We start from the raw sequence: 16,277 nt of genomic DNA on the forward strand, positions 1-16,277 counted from the left end.
AGATGGCACCTTTTCAGCTAAATTTTTCTGTCCAAATAACATGGCTTAAATGGTACATAAGTTTTCAAATAGTTCTTCAACCATTACTTGAAAAATATGTTTTGAGATATGGTCTGACAACTTGTACCGTTCTTATTATGGTTTCTGGTCACTGGCCTTGAGCAATTTTTGTAGACCAATAACAGCCATTTACTGTTGCCTTTCAACTATTGATAGTCTCGTCCAATGGTCTGTGAGATGCATACAAACCCTTTGCCAAACCAAAATCAAAATCGGCGAAACATATGTTTTCTAATCCATGTCCATAAATATTGCCTATGTCAACACAATATCGGACTCCCTGACATTCTCTAGTCTCAATATACTGTAACTTCTTCTACAATGAAACATGCATCATTCATTTGAAAAAAAAACACTAGAAGAAATAACTTTGAATGGAATTGTATTGCATTTTCTACAATGAAACAGGCATCATTCATTCTAAACAGTACAGTAAAAGAGATAAATCTATATTGAATTATATTGCAAAAGCTAGAAGAATACAATCTGACCATCAGCAGCAGAAGTACAAGAATTTTTGTGTAGATTTCCACTGACAAAAGAACAAACTCCTCTGTAAACTTTTTCAACCTTTGAAACCAATTGAACAATCTTCCAGATCTTTGGAAGCATTAAAATTTAACCGTGATAGAAGGTAAAGAAACAAGAGATGATGAATCAGAATCCATGGTCATCACTTGCGTCTCAGAATTTTCGTCCATGAGGGATTGTAGAGTTCTTGGTATTGGGGGAGTCAAAACATCCACAACTCCTTCTAGCATCTTTACAATCGTGCCCATTCTCGGCCTTGAACCCTCACCATCCTGAATGCACCAGATAGCTACCATTGCTGTTCTCCTAACCTCTTCTACATCAATGTCCTTCCCAAGGCGGTCATCTACAAGCTCCAGAATGTTTCCCAAGCGGACCTGCTTGGCAGCCCAAGTTGGGAAAAACCATTTTTCAGATTCAACATTGCCTGACTCTATGTTTCTGCGACCTCCCATGATTTCTAGGAGTGTCATTCCAAAGCTGTATACATCAGCCTTGGCTGTAATTGGCAGACCAGATATCCATTCTGGAGCTAGATAACCTCTAGTACCGCGCATTGTTGTCAAAACACAGCTAAAATCCCTGCCAATAAGTTTTGCCATACCAAAATCCGAGACTTTGGCATTGAAACCTTCATCCAAGAGAATGTTTTCTGGCTTGATATCACAATGGACGATACAATCCCTGCATCCTTCATGCAGGTATGCAATTGCCCGAGCTGCACCTAGTGCAATTTGAAACCGGGTCTTCCAGTCCAGAAACTTCTTATGTTCTCTGAACAAAAATGTATTCAAAGACCCATTGGGCATGTAATCATAGACCAACAGTCTCCGATCTCCCTCTGAACAGAATCCCCTAAGACGAACAAGATTTACATGCTGGATCATTCCAATAGTACTCACCTCCATCCGGAATTGCTTCTCACCTCCTTCGGGTCTTTCCAATTTCTTGACAGCTATTGGGATGGACCCTGCGAGGGTACCCTTGTAAACAGATCCAAATCCTCCACTCCCCAGCTTCTCACTAAAATTCCTGGTCGCAATATGAAGGTCTTTATATGCAAACATAGTCAGCGTCATCCCACTAAAACCCTCCTCAGAAGTGGAATGCTTTTCTGGATTCCTTTGCTTCCAGCAAAACAAAGTTAAAGCGGCAACCAAAGCAAAAACCCATACACCAGAAAAAGCTCCTATCAACACCCCAGGATTACCTTTCCTTCTGGACGAACTCCGACAGGAAGCCACCCGAAAATATAACAACATACTATTATTACTACCAGAAGGACTATAACCAGCACTATCATCCTCGTCATCACTAGAATAATTTCTGAGATTCCACAAATCACCCCACACCAGTCTACAGTCTTTCGAAACCCTCTTATAAGCATACCCAATACAGGAAATATTATTCACACAAAACTTCTCACAGGATTCAATCAACACTTCAGGGATCAAAACACTACTACTACTATTCAAATCAACACTTCCCAATTCATAAAACTTATCAGTTTTGCACTGGAATGAACTACTCCTAATGCAACCCCCGGACCAATCCCGAGAATTCCAAGCCTGGGGGGTCCTGGGTTCGAACCCCTCCAAGCAGCGACAATACTGTAAATCATTACCACCGTCACTACAAACCCCATTAGGCCCACAGAGACCATAAACCGTACATATATCAACAGGTCTCATCCAAAACATATTCCAGTTATCTGCTTGATAAGTCCAAGCATACTGCTTAATTTCTCCAAAAACATCTATAGCAAATCTAGACATTACACTAAATTGGGGTAATTCTGTGTAAGTAAAATACCCGTCAAAGGAATTTGGATTGACAAACGTAAAATTGTAGATATATTTGACGGTCATCTCCGGAACGTACGGAAAGCTATAGCCATCCCACTTGCCGCTGCTCCAGTAAGGCACGGAATTCCGCCAAACTAGCACAAACTCGCTGAATTTAGCAGTACCAGAATGTAGCCTCAGTTGCAGGCTGAAATCTCCCGGTGCCGGATCCGTTGCCGTTTTCCACGACGTCAGGCTCTGTCCGTAACGGATCTTCATCCCCGGCAGCCACGTCTCCGTCGGATTCTCAAAGCTCTCCCACACAACACCATCGTCACTGCTCTCCATCAAAACCAGATTACCGGAATCCAAAATTACTGCCCGGGAAGCTCTCTGGCGGTTTCCCGTCTCCCAGACGGAGATGTTGTGAGCGTCCACGACGGCCAGCTGGCCATTGTCCGTGAATTGCAGGGCCGCGGAAGAGCCGACGGGGGTTTCGCGGTTGGCGACCCAAACGTAGGTCCTGCGCGGGATTCCGGCATACCAGATGCCAATATACCATTTATCAGCACCCCTCGGGCTGAAGAAGCCGAGCTCAAATGTGCCATTTTTGGAGACAATTGTCTGGTTTAAGGTAAGTCCCTGCCCTAGACTTATTGTATCATGTGCTGCTCCTGTAATGGCAGCGAAAAAGGCCACAAAACACCAATTCAAATAACATCGGCATTTTGTCTTCATTTACCTTTCCTTTCCTCAGTCCTTCACCATGACCCTGAATTGAGTGGTATTAGGGATTCACAGTTTATTTTGAATCATAAAACGAGGGCTCCATGAAGCAACTTTACAGTGGAAAATTCGGGGTTTCCGAGTTTCTGTCACTCCGAGGTGTTTCAGAGCTTCTGTGGCTCCAAGCGATCCACGGACTAATGGAGTGTATGCAGAGCAGGGCTTACGAAGAAGTCAGTGAAATACTTCCATGCCCGAGGAGGAGGACGACGATAACCATAGAATGACGCGTCCAGCACATGGCGACAACTTGTTTCCTTATTTTGTAATGTATGTTGTTGGGTTTTGTAATATTTGTGGTGTATTGTTAGGTTTTGTAATATTTGTTGTTTTGTTGCTGGGTTGACAAAATGTGAGGTGGTGAAAAACCAAGTGGGGATCATTATTATTTAATAATATAGCATAAAATATAATGTAAAAATTAAAAAAATTATAGGTTTGATAGAACAATTTGATTTCAGTGGAGGTTAACTACTATCATCATTATAGTTATAGGCAAAATTTTGAAAACTTTTTAATATTTTTGTAAAATTAAATATTATTATTATTACTATTTAAATTTTTAAAATTTGAATTTCTTATAAATAAATTTATGTAGTTTAAAATCAAAATTAAAAATTGCCAAATTTTTTTTCCATTATTAAGTAATTTTATAAATTAATTAAACAAAAATCTAAATTTATAGATTTTTTTATGATTAATATATTTTTCAAAAAAATACTAGCTATTAAGTTACACTTATTTTCCCTTTTTTATCATCCAATGGATTTGTTCAATCATTTTCTTCAATAAACCTTTATCTATATTATATATTTTCACAATTCAATTTTAAATCATGATGCAATATAAAAAATACAATTTAAGTCAACACTACAATAAATAAGATTATGTTTTGTCTTCAATTTTAATCACACTTTAAAAATATAAAATAAGAGTTTTTTTTTTTTTGGAATTTTTACACTCACACTTCAGCTTTTGTATAACTAATTTTTTATTTTAATATACTACACATTGTAATTTTTTATATTAGATATTTTATTACATATGAATTATTTGACACAAGATTAGGACAACATGGGATGATTCATGTCAATTTGATTTTTTAGACATAAAAATTATACTATATTTTGACATAAAAATTCTATTGTAAATTATTTATTAGTGGTTGAATTAAGATGAGTATATATTTAAAGTTAAATAAATAATTTGTTAGATAATTAACTCTTATATATATATATATATATATATATTTTTTTTTTTTGACATTTTAATTTCTCCTCTTTATTTGGTCCTATAATCTAAAGATGGAGTAAAATATGCACAAGCACATTTATATTTTGTTCCCAGGTTATCTAGTCCACTAATTACTTCTGTTACTTCCCTTAGCATTTGTACTCAAATGTGTTTCATTATTAGATTTATGAATTTGTTCATGCATTCAATAATTGCTATTAACTACTTTTTTATAAGAGGCAAGTATTAAACAACAACATTGCATATCAACAACATTAAAAATATGTTTATTTTATCATTTAAAATTGAATAAAAATATAAAATAATAATACATTTTTATTTTATGGAATATATATACTTTAAATTCTTAAAATTTAATTTAAATTAAAAAAGATAATAAGATATTTAAACTAGGAAAGTGAAATTAAAATAATAAAATATTAATTTCATGTTGATATGTGTTAAAACAATTTTTTTAAGATGGTTATGATATTTTAGCAATTATTTCAATTGTCGTAGAAAAATATTATAAAAATACATAATATTAAAATATAATGATGATGCTGATGGTGGTTAACGTCCGCTGAGACCAAACATTGGTCTATAGGACCTAAAGAAAAAAATTATTTATTTTGATTTAAGATTTTATTCTTATCCTCAAAAAGCTTGGAGAGAAGCCTCCTGAGCTCACTATAATTTTGACATTGTAAAAGGCTAGGAAGGTCATTATTGTAACAAAGATTGTGAAACTGAGATCTAATGTGGTCGTACGCAGGACACTCTAAGAGGAAGTGGTTTTCATCCTCGATGTTCCTATTCTCACATATATGGCAGATCCTTTCCATCCATGGCGTTTTAGGAACTCCCCAATGACCTGTTTCACTATGGAGCTCATGAGAATTTGTTCTAATCTTTGCTATATTAATTTTCTTCTTTGAGATAGTTAAAATAGAAAGATATTTTTGATCTTCTAGGGTGGGGTTGATGACCTTCTTATAATAACTTAATTTTCTTTTAGCCACTAAATCTTTCTCACACCACATTTTTTCTTTGAACTTAGAAGTAACAATACCTTTAATGCTATTTATGTTTTGCAATGCATCATTCTTGTTGATCTCCCAATAATTTAACCAGACCCTTGTGTCTTTATGCCACCCCCGATTGAGCTGTGGTTTTGGCTGGAATTTAAAGCTAGCTTAGGAAGTCTATGATCCTTAGGTGGTTTTGGCTGGAATTTAAAGCTAGCTTAGGAAGTCTATGATCGTTTAGCTTAGGAAGTTTTGATCTAAGGATGAACTACACTGGTTTGTTCAAAACGCGTGGACAAATAAATTTTGATGTAATTATCACCAGAATTGTTTTCTTAGAAACTAAATATGGATCACAAAAATCTAAAATTGATCATTTATCATGTAGTTTTGAATAATATATATGCATATTTACTAACATTTAGAATTACACAATTTTATTTATATGATGTTATATTTGAGTATATACATCAAAGGTTTTCATACTTTGTTAATGAGGTGAATTTATTTCATTTCACCTTGAGAAATCAAGGTGGAATGTGCAAATAAGAGTTGACAAGTAAGGTTGGAATGTGAAAATGAGGTAAGCAATATATGTATTTAATTATGTGTGTGTGTCTATATATATATATATGAGAAGTGAGTAAAATAGAAAATTTTTACTAAATTAAAAAACAGCAAGTGGTGTCTTGGATAGATAGTGATCGCATGATGGGCTGTTTTGTTAAGACACTCTTTGATGATAAATCGCTGGTTTAATTCCCCTCTCGGTGATATATTGAACATGATGAAGATGTAATCCTATCAAACTTATAAGTAAAAAATAATGATTTCAATTTATTGTAAACATTTCCATTCTGACATATACCATAATATTTGATTCTAAGAAAAAAACATCATGTTATAATGAAAATAAAATTATTGTAAACCAACTAAAACAAACCATAATTGCCCACGGGGCTTTGGATTGACGGTGAATGGGTGCGCTGTTAAGGCACTCCTTGCGATAGGTCACTGGTTCAATTCCCCGTGGGTACTTAGTTTAGTCTTAACCTAGAAAAAAAAAACAAACCATAATTAATTTAAGCCATATTAAAAATATAACATTAATTAATGTGTTTAAATGATTGCATATTCATTGCAAAATAAATTAAATAATCAAAATTAAAATAAATCTTTTATTATTATTTTATGTAAATTTATATTAATTAGTATGTCATTTATTGAATAAAATATTATATGGTTGCCCATGGCTTTGATTGATGGTGAATGGGTGCACTGTGAAGGCACTCCTTGCAATAAGTCACTGATTCCAATCCCTTATGTGTGCTTACCTACCAAAAAAAGAATAAAAAATTATATGGTAATACAAACATGTGTCTTCAAATGTTTTTAAACCAATTAAATAAATTAAAATTAAAACTAAAATTTAAAATTATTTAAAATGAAAGATTACTTTAATTTTTTTTAAACAAATTTAAATATAGAATTATTTAAAATGTAAAAGTTAAAGTTTTAATTTTTAAATTAATATAATAAAAATAATATTTTTAAAATTTAAACAAATTAAAATTTGGAATTATTTAAAATTTAAAATTTAAAGGTTAAAGTTTTAATTTTAAATTAATATAATGTAAATAATATTTTAATTTAACATTTTTTAAATTTATATGATATTATCTATGGGTCTTGATAGACTAGTGGTCTTGTTAAGATACTTTTTGATGTCAAGTCACCCGAATATTAGACATGATGATGATATAATCCTACCAAGCTTACTATATATATATATATATACACACACACACACACTAAAAATAATAACAAAATTTAATTGATTTAATTTAAATAATTTATATTTATAATTTTTTTTTGTAAATCTTGATAAGACTCTCTGTTTCTATTTATAAAAGACAAGTTTACACAGTGGGAAACCAAGTTTGTTGGCCACCTATCTTCATTATATGCCATCGAAAAATAATATAGTTTAAGGCAATCTACCCAAGCTATATATACATCTATATCATGATAAGATTCTGAGTTTCTGTCTATCATAACCATACATTAATAAAAGTAAATGCTATGTGCTAGGACCCTGACTATTCCTTTTGATCCTATAAGGCTGAGTCAACTGGGGCGGGTCTTTAGCTGAGTGTGCTGGTGCTTCTGCGAGCTCGATAATACAAGGGATATGCCTTTGAATACGATTTAGGCGAATGTCCTACTTGCAAAACTAGAACTAGATGGCCTGTAGGTCTTTCTTGTAATCTGGCATGTCTTGGAGGGTCATTTCCATCCCCTTTGATAGCTGCCCCATTGCCAATACAAGTATAGAGTTTGCTCGAATTGTGTGAGTCTCCCCATAGTGTTCCCTGGGTTCAGGATTACCTCTCGCCAGACCTCCATTTCCTCTTCTAAATCCGCCTCCTCTTTTATCTGTGCCTCCTAATCTTCTAAGATCTTCCTGATGCCTACTTCCATCCCTACCTTGTACGCTGTTGTCACTTCATTGACAAGCCTTTCTATTGGCTTTCTTCCACGTCTGGGATTCGAGGTGCCCGGGTCAGCTGCACGAGATAGCTCCCTTCCCTTTTTGCCTCGTCCTCTTCCACAGGATGGTCTTGCCATTTCTCCTGTTGTGCGAGCCTATTCACATACATTTCGGATTAGATCACAAACATTAAGTTCTGGACTTTCCATAATGTTGTTGCTTCCCCTCTCCTTGCCTTTCCTACCACACTCGTCTCTGCCCCAGTGACCCTCTGCCCACGACTGCAATGTCTCTCCTCTGTTAGGGTTATCATCGCCTCTCCCCTGCCAAGCAATAGCCTCTCTGCCTTTTTGGTGTTTGCCTCTGTCTGCTCTACGCGTGCCCAGTTCAAGTGAAACTTTCAGCACTCACCACCCTCCCCTCGAACTAGATAGCCACTACAACCATATGCTCCTCTCTACCACTCCCAATTACCCTCTCTCGCACCTGCTTATCTACCTGCTCTCCTTCGTCACTGGTTATCGAGCATGCCAGCTTAATTGCGAGTAGAGCCAGATAACATACCCGATCCCGTTTCGAAGGTGTCATTGCAGGTCTCTAGGTTGATATTCCTAGTTGTTTCTCCATCTCTCCTCTACAGCTATGCTCTCCCCAACACCCTTCATTCCTTCATAATCCCCTCCCTTCCCTCTCTGTCCCATCCATCCTCCTGTCTTGTCCTTCCCACCTCTATCACTACCCTGGCACTAGATGCCACTTCTCCATGGGAAATTAATATTATGATTAAAGTTTATAAGAAATCTTAACATTGATAGTCATATTTGTAAGAGAAATTAACATTATGATTATATTAAAATTTATAAGAAATCTTGACATTATGATGCAGTATGTAATTTTTTTTTTTAACTTGTTATTGTATTTATATGGATTTTACAAAAATGTTTTGGTATTCTCTAATCATTTTAGATGTAGTTTCAGCGAATTATTATGTAAAATTACTGTATTACGCCTATAGAGAACTACAGATGGGGGCCTGTTTACCTTCCATTTCCATTCTAGTCCCGCTGATAGTATGAATGAAGCAAGGGTTTCCAATCTTGCATAACGCTACCACTTTCCAGAGTAATCTAAACCAGTAAACGACCATTGCAAGTCCACGATTATATCTGGCACTCCAGCTTCCACATCTATTCAAGTAATTTTGTTTGGTTTGTTTGTTTTTTATTTTTATTTTTTTTAATTCAAAAATTTACCAAACGGGAGTAATTTAGTATATCAATTTTTAAAATATTCTATAATCTGCGATCAAATTAAATTCAGCATTCATTTTCTTAAAAATCTCACGCAATTTTTTTCCAGATTGCTGCAGAATTTTCTTTGCTACACCCACCCACTCGCGTTTCACAGTCATCACACCCAGAATTTTCTTTGCTGCAGAATTTTCTTTGCTACACCCACCCACTCGCGTTTCGTACTGCACAACCATGACGATCGCGGTATATGTTTTTGCTTCGCTGAAAGTATCACTTTATCGTGTTTATTCATTTTCAAACACCGCGTGAATCGTGAGAATATATTAAATTACAGGCGGGCGACCTAATTTTTCCGCTTAGAGCAAAACCGTCGGAGCATCTGTTCTCCACATCTGTACTCTTACGCCAAACAAATCAAAGTACTAGAATTTTATAGGCTACCCTGCTGATTCCATGCTACCAATGGCTACAGGTTAAATCATGAAACAGATTATATATATATATATATATATATATATATACAAACTTTTCATCATTAAAATCAAATACGGCATGCAAATAAGCCGAATATCTGCAGAGCTGTATAAGCTTACCAGATGATTCTACGTGTACGACACAAAGAATACTTTCAGCGCCTGCCTTGGATTCTCGTTTCTCCTCGACTCTACAGACCATGGAGGCAGCATGCCGTTAGGTGGAGCGAACCGAATTCTTACAAAGCACATGTATATATCGGTGGTGGGAGGCACCGGGGATTTCTTAATGGTAGGAGGAATCGCCGCCATCTCTACGGATGCGTATGAGGGAGACGTTTGCCTCCAGTCTATGCGTGAGTGTCATACTCTATAAGTGCTATGCATATTATTTGCTTCTACCACTTTTACTCTATTTTCTCCTTGGGCTGCACATTTCTATGTTCATTGTAATTGAATGAGCGTTTTCTTTTCTATGAGAGATATGCATGAATCTCCCAAATTTGTACCTTCCAGTGAAATAATGTCCACCACAGTAATATGAATCAATCAGGAAATTTTACAGATAAATTTGGTATGCGATTAAAGTATGATTTTAAATTTATGATATTCTATCTTAAAAAATATTTATGGGAATATATACGTTTCTTTTTTAAATACCCATGGTTTAGGAATATCTAAACCGCTATTGCACCTAGGTTATATTAAATTTTAATAGATAAAGATTTTATTTATGAAATTTCAAATCAGTAATCTTCACATCACACAATAATTTAATAATACATCATCTCATCACTACTTATTCTATATTCTAAATTCTAAATTTAAATAATTTTTTTAAAAATTAAATATACTCATTATTAATTATAACCTATTAAAATTAAATTAAAAAAACTAACAATATTTTTCCAAACTACATTTACTTGGATATCAATTTTAAATAAAAATACCATCGTAACCTATATTCATCGTAACCATGGTTTGAGGCTCCTGTACACTAAGGATCAACGATGACAAGCCTAAAAACCCATTATATTCCAATTTCAGTTCGGTATACAATAATGTCAATCGTAGTTAGCAACTTGAGACAGAGTTGGTCAAGCAACCAACCGAGTATTCTAATGAATAGCATGAAATCCATAACAATCATTTATTAATAATAGTTATTAATAGTTATATTGATTTTAGTTTTAAGAATTTTGTGATTTATATGGTAAATACATATTTTTTGGATTAATTATATTATTAAAATTTAGATAATATTTTGAACCAATTAATATGGTTAATTTTCATGACAAGGTGAAAAAATTAATCAATTTTCAAGAATAAATAGTATGAATGTGTTATTGTCTAGAGAAAAAATCAATAGAATAAATAGTATGGATGCATCATTTCTCAAAGTTAGAGGTTGAAAACTAGCTCTTAGTGGTTAGTTAATAAGGTAAATAAACTAGCAATTGTACCAAATGTCGCATATAAAACATCATTGAAAATAAAAATTAGTAAACAAAATGTGAGCTAGAAGATAAAGAGAATTTACTTACCTTTCCAACATAGGTTACCTCTTAATCTTTAAAGATGGTGTTGAATCCTACCATATAAAACATCATTGAAAATAAAAAATTAGTAAACAAAATGTGAGCTAGAAGATAAAGAGAATTTACTTACCTTTCCAACATAGATTGCCTCTTAATCTTCAAAGATGGTGTTTCAAGTTCCAATAGAAAATATTTGATAGATTTCGAAAAAATACAAGTGATGACATTAGATAAGATTAATAAAATAACATTAATTCATGAATTCTCTTGTGTCCAATGATTCCTGTAGATATGGTGTGTGCAAAAGCGGCACTGTCGAGGACTCTGAGTTTTCTATTTTCTGTCCTTCCCCATTTAGAAGCTGAAAAACCTAATTCAACATGCATTGCAATTTCCAAAAATAAAACACAGAGTTAGATTTTATCTAGTATTTTAAAAATGAGGAACTATGGTAATTTTCAGTTAGTACCATATGCTTGTAGCTTCATTAGAGTTTTGAGAAAATCATGATATTATAGTTCAATGGCTTCGGCTAAACTGCTGTCATGTCATAGGCAGTACTGAGTATTTCCATGTTCCACAATTATCAATAAACATGGTGACTTCACAAGCAATGGGACGTTTTGTCATATTTTGAGGATGTAAAGTCACAATTGGTGTGTATTAGTAAATTGCAAGTAGACAAGACATAGAATCAATGTACTAACACAAAGCCTTTCTTCATTCAAAAAATGTTCCTCTTTTTTTAATCGAAGCCAGATTCATCTTTACATTGAATTTGAGTTTAGATTGAAGTTGCAGGTGCAAAATGCAGCAGTCAAGCTGTAGTCTGCAACAAATTCTCTTACATAAACATAATAGATAGAGCCCAAAACAATTTTTTCTTAGAACACCTTTCTAACACCAATCAAAAGAACATAAACCAAAGAAACAAAATCCATAAGTTGGTTATTCATACACTTCACTGTTCTTACTAGTGAAATTGATAAAAAGAAAGTTTCCAGAGATATCACAGATGGATCTAGAATAGATTAGAGACGAAATAAATTCAATTATAATTTCTTTGAATAGTGACAGATTGCTTTATAAGTAATATATATTAAATAACCAAGATGAATCCAACATTGGAGATAAGTCTAGAGAGTGATAAATTTTTGAAAGCAAAACTTTCTTCATGGAAACATTTGTGATGAGCCCCAAATTTTGGTAACAATTTGGGCTCATTTGGCCTACTTACCTTTCTCAACCCTTCATATTTTTATCACTTATGCATCATTTCTTAGTATATTCGTGTTATTTTTAGGAAGAAGGGCAGTCATTATGCCTACGTAGCTAATACATGATGATTTCAGGTTTTTTGGCATTAAATGGAGCAAAGACCACGCAAATGGAGACAAGGAGACAGCCAAGGTAGCATTGCGGGTTTATAGGGAGGTTATCCACAGTATTGAATGACTTCCCTCGTGATCTCCACCCCAAATCCGAGCTCCAACAGCTATCACCACCGAGCTAGAAGGCAGCCAACGGATTCTACAGGAACAACAGTTCACTTTCAGTTGGACAGCCAAGCTCCACTAATTGAGGAGGCCAGCTTGGCCCTCATCATGTATAAATGTTAAGGCTGTTGCCTTCGATGAGACTCTTGAACTTTTGTTATAGATCTTGGATTACGAGCTGTAGCTCTGTTTTTTTGCTCTTTGTAAGCCAATTTTGGCATGTTGTTAGACTCATGATTATGATATTTTAATAAAGGCAGTCAGATTTGGATTCGATTCTGAGTTCTTAGGGGAGCTATAGCTCTCAGGTTAGGGCCCAACCTGAGAGCAATAGACCTCCTTTCTTTTGTATTGTTACTTGTTTTTTTCCATTGCATTTCTTTCCTTTACTTGCACTTGAAAAATACAGTTTGCTGAGTTGATTGTTTTGGTTTGGTTATGTAGGTTAGTTTCATGAATACAGTTGTTTCAGTAGTTCAGAATTAGCATAGGGAGATTGAAGTTGCTTTGAGTTCAAAAAGGTTGAATGCATGCTCACTTTCACCTCGGTTTGGGGACCGGAAGTGTAGACCGTGCACACTGCCAAAAAAGACACTGTTTTAACATATGCATGCAAGTATTGTTGTAATGTTTTCGATTGAAGAGTTGTCCATGCGATTTTATCTTGAGTAATGACTCTTTGGTTCAGTATCATGCACGAATTCCTTTCAACTTACATTGCTGTTCTTTGATTCCTAATAAAACAGTTAGAATAGGTTGGTGAACTTTCGTTTACATGTAAGATAAAGGTGATTTGTTTCATTTACACTACGCAGCACCACTTCATCGTGTTCTTATCTTTCTGAACCGTGCCTAAGCCACCTACTCATCCTCTGCTCAACTCATTTGCCTTCCAACTCTTCTATTATCCACGTTGCTCAATCTTTTTGACCTTCCATTGCCCCTACCCTTCTATCGACCAACCAGCTCTATCCACTCTCTCTCTCCACCTCGTATCTCTGTCCATAGGCCATCTCAAGCTCCTCTTTCATCATACCCATCCATCCATACAGTTCCTTCACTCCTCCATTACCCAAAACTCTGACTGTAGGACATCCTGTAGAAGTTAGCAAACTTCCTGTAGAAATCCCGAGTTTCCTGTAGGATCCCCTGCAGACATCCTGTAGAAGCCTGCAAACACGGTTGCCGAGCACCTGAACATTGTGGACTTCTGTGGAATCATGTGAGGGATCCCTTGGAACCTCTTAGAGTCCTCCTGACCTTTCCCAAGCCTTCCTTCCCTTCAACTACCCCTGCACAGTCAAGACCTAGTAAGAAGCACAATCACAATAACTCCACCCACTTGAGCAAAAATACAAAAATGTGTTCTCTTCAATGAAAGTAGTTCAAATTCATGCATCTCATCTCACTAGAAGTAATGGCATCATTTCTAGAAGTTTGCACTCCCACCATTGCATCATAGAGATTAAACTAGTTAGATTAGGGTTTACTAGGGTTTCCCTGTTTGGTTGGCTTTCAGTTCATTCTTGCAAAGTAGGTTAATTTCCTTTAAGATAGCCTTCGTTCATCATTTAGAAAGCTTCTTCTGAGAACATATAGAAGTTGGCTTGAGCCCTAGCGGACTTGTGCCAGCTGACCAAGTGACAGCTGCAACAAGAGCTAGTACTTGTGCATACAACACCGTCGCTTCCAAGTTTGTTACGAACTACCGGGTTGATAAAATTAGAGATAGGAAGCTCCAGGAGTTGTAGCATTATTGCTACAATACTGGAGCCCACCATCTTTTTGGCGCCGTTGCCGGGAAAGCGTCAGAGTATTAGTAATTGTTGCTTTTCTTCTATTTTCTTACTCTCACCTTCTGCCAAGTAGTTTATTTCATTTCCATTCTGCAAAAGTAGCATAGACATCTCCTGCTTTCATAGATTAGCATTTCAATTCCGCAATTTCAATTCTGCAAGCATAGATTAGCCTTTCAATTCTGCAAGCGTAGACTAGCATTTCCATTCCTGCAATTTCATTTGAGCAAAATAGATTAGTCCTTTCCTGCTTTCATTTCAATTCTGCATTTTTATTTTCAGCAAGATAGTTAGTTGTAGATCAATCTGTTTCAGTTTTGCAGGTACCAGAGAAAAAAACAAAAGCAATCAAAAAGTCTTTCCATTTCATGCCTCGTAGGAACCGAGATAAAACAGGCAAATTCCTACCCAACACCCCCACCACATCACTGAGTCACCCTTCTCTCTTCTTCGGTGACAGTGATCCAGAAGAACCTATAGGTGAACCTCCTGAGATATACGAAGATCCTATAGCAGAAGAAGAGCTAGAGACCATCCCATCTGAAGCCATGGCTGACAATAGAAGAGAAGATGAGAGAATAGAAGGTGCCTTCCCCATCCAAGAAACCAATGGAGAAATGAAAATGAAAAACATTAGCCCCTCCGCTCTGCCTCACTTCCATGGACTGACTACTGAAGATCCTGATACTTTCCTGTTTGAGTTTGGTGTCCTTTGTAGAACCTATGACTATACTGAAGATGAGCAGAAGCTGAAACTCTTCCCTTCCACCCTTAAGGATGCAGCATTACGTTGGTTCATGGGCTTACCTCGGAATAGTATCACCACTTGGGCTCAGATGCAACAAGCTTTCAATACCAAGTACCGGGACTACTGTAGGTCCAAGGAAACCAAGGGAGAAATCTTTCGGATGACCATGGGAAATGATGAGTCCTTAGAGGATTATGAGGAGAGGTTCCAACTTAGCTATAAGCGGGTCATGTGCACTCTTGACCTTGAATCCCTCAAGTTGGCCCTGCTCCGAGGAGTCCCTGAAGACCTATTAGATACCCTTCACATGTTAGCTGGGGGAGATATTTACCAGCTGCCTTATGAGGACATCAAGACTGTGTTCAGAAACCACTCTAGGGCAGCCCGGAAACGAGGTAGAGGAAACCCTCTCTCAGCTAGTATTCCTTTCTCCAAGCATGAGTTTGCAAATCAATTAGAAGATCTTAAGAGTGAGGTGAGACAGACCATTGCCATGCAACTGGACACATTCAAGATCCAACAGAAGAAGGAAGAAGCTGAGAGGGCCTTGGCTATCTTCTGCCCTAGATGTACAAGGAGACACCCTAAGAACGAATGCCCATTGCATTCGGTTGAAGTGTGCTTCGTTTGTGAGGAGGACCATCCCACAAATCAATGTCCAACCTTACCCGGGTTTAAAGCTATGTACCAAGGGACAGAAGCCCCCACTGAACCTCTCTATTACCTCAACCAAAGGAGGCCACAAGGACCTAGACCTTACCAGCAGGGGATGCAAGGGGCACCTCAAGCTTATTACAGCCCCAACCAATTGACTCCTATGCCTTCCTGGGGTCCCCCTGCTCATCCTTCCTGGTCCATGCCTCCTCCATGGTCTTATCCACCTCAGTACCCTACTCAGCCCACTACTCATTCATATCATTCACATGCCCAGCCACAACCTCAGTGGAATGCACCTCAGTCGGGGTGGAGGCCCCAGTACAACACTCCTCCCGCCATTTTGCGTCCACCACCAGTTCAACCTCGGCCATTACCTCCTGCTCCTCCAAGGCAACCTCAAATG

General features: G+C 36.3%; 1 pseudogene; it reads right to left on the bottom strand.

Annotated features, from left to right (window-relative positions):
• Positions 1 to 493: 493 nt before the first annotated feature.
• On the bottom strand, positions 494 to 3,430 carry LOC149156144 (G-type lectin S-receptor-like serine/threonine-protein kinase SD2-2 pseudogene; annotated as a pseudogene).
• Between the last annotated feature and the right edge of the window lie 12,847 nt (positions 3,431 to 16,277).

Source organism: Pinus tabuliformis, chromosome 9, assembly GCF_031772625.1.
Source record: "Pinus tabuliformis cultivar Carrire ecotype Pingquan chromosome 9, CPIR1, whole genome shotgun sequence".
NCBI lineage: Eukaryota > Viridiplantae > Streptophyta > Pinopsida > Pinales > Pinaceae > Pinus > Pinus tabuliformis.